We start from the raw sequence: 1,793 nt of genomic DNA on the forward strand, positions 1-1,793 counted from the left end.
CTTTTTGTTTCTTGTAGTAATGTTTTATACATTTCCATATTTTTACAAGCATTTTTTTCTGTTTTGTGGTATTTTTATTAAGGGTTAAAGAATTTGAGATATGGGCTCGTCCATGTATCCAATTCTTTCCCTAGTGTAGATTCTTGTTTTAAGAGATAAAGTCAAAGGACGTAAGTGCCTTTCTAGACTACCAACTTATTTTCCAGAAGGTTGTGCCAGTTTGAGAAGTAAAATTAAGTGCTTGTTTGATTGAACCACATCAGTATATTAGTTTGAAAAATCAAGTAATTATTATGTTTTTAAAATGGATTTTAAAATATAATTAAGAGTTATAAAAATCACTTCTCACCCTAGACTGCTAGGGGAATGAACAAATTTGTATTTGCAGAAGTACAACTAGGATGCTGCTTTAGAAATGAAGATGGCAGTGGTGAGATTTCATGTCCCACATTTAGGATTTATTAGGAAAGACTGAACCCTGCAGAAGGACATCTAAAGTGTGAGGTTGGATGAACAAGAAGATCTTCAACAAGAGGGATTGACATGATGCCTATAACAATATACTTAAATATCACAACAGTTGTGAGGATGATGCACTGTCAGAAAGTGTTACATTCTGTTGTACATAAATTTTCTATTAGTCTAAACTGACTCCACAGCACCTAACAGCTTTTTTTTTTTCCTTTCAGAAATATGCTATTTACATATGCTTTCCATTAACTCTTTGGCTGTGTTGGGGATTGTTGAAAGATTTTTATTACACCTAATTAAATACTGGTACTTTCAGCTGTCTTTAAAAAATTTTCTTTTGCATCTCAGAGTTATTACTCATATAGTTCATATTTTGCTGACTTATATTTCCTCTATTCCTTTAATTAGTAATCATTGTAAGAACACTCAGGATCTTTTAAAAGAAATCAAAACTAAAGATGCAATTCTACTTTCTGAACTGTTAGAATATATATATAAGTGACAATTTGTCCTTCATTAAATCTTCCCTTGTTCTTTCTGAATATATGCTGACAGTGATATTGAGGCACATATACTATAGGATATTTAGGTTTTTCTTGATAAGCACCGCTGAGTTGGTACTCACTCCTAGTGATCTGAATATAACAGAATGAAAGGTTGTCTGGTCCAGTAACATCCCCAAAATCTCTGATATGTCTATTCTTTCTTTTTTTTAATAGTTAATGCTTTTATTTTGTAATTCAGTAGGAGAACACATGAACTTTCTAATATTTTATTGAGGTTTTGTTAAAAGTAACACAGCAAATTAGCTTCTCTTTAACTATTTTTAGAAATATTTTTAGGAAAAATTGGTCCAGTTTTCCACATTGCATTATCATTCTCATTATTTCCGTTCCAGTTGCTCCATTTCCATTATTCTTGCTTCCCTGCCTTCTCTGACATTTTCATTTTGGCTTTAGGGTAAATGTTGACCATTTTTCTCAAATAGATGATTGATTTTTAATATATGAGCATGGTACTCTTGGATAAAATGGTTTGACTAGAGAATCACCTGTTACTTAATTGAAAGGTGACCTCCCGTACTAGCTTTAGTTCAGAGCTTAAAAGATATCACAGGGCTTCAACTAATTGAATCTCTTTTGTAGGTGCCTCTTGCTTTGATTTTGAAGAATTTGACTTTAATATGTCATAATATTTTTATTTTGGAGTCTAGTTTGTTTGGAGCTCACTGAGCTTCTTGAATGTATATTCTTGTTTTTTATGATACCTGGAAAGTTTTCTTGTGATACCTTTTCCATAATTTTCTCAGTACTCCCCCCCTC

The sequence above is a fragment of the Elephantulus edwardii genome, unplaced genomic scaffold, assembly GCF_000299155.1.
Source record: "Elephantulus edwardii isolate Elephantulus edwardi_28Jun2011 unplaced genomic scaffold, EleEdw1.0 scaffold00054, whole genome shotgun sequence".
Classification (NCBI taxonomy): domain Eukaryota; kingdom Metazoa; phylum Chordata; class Mammalia; order Macroscelidea; family Macroscelididae; genus Elephantulus; species Elephantulus edwardii.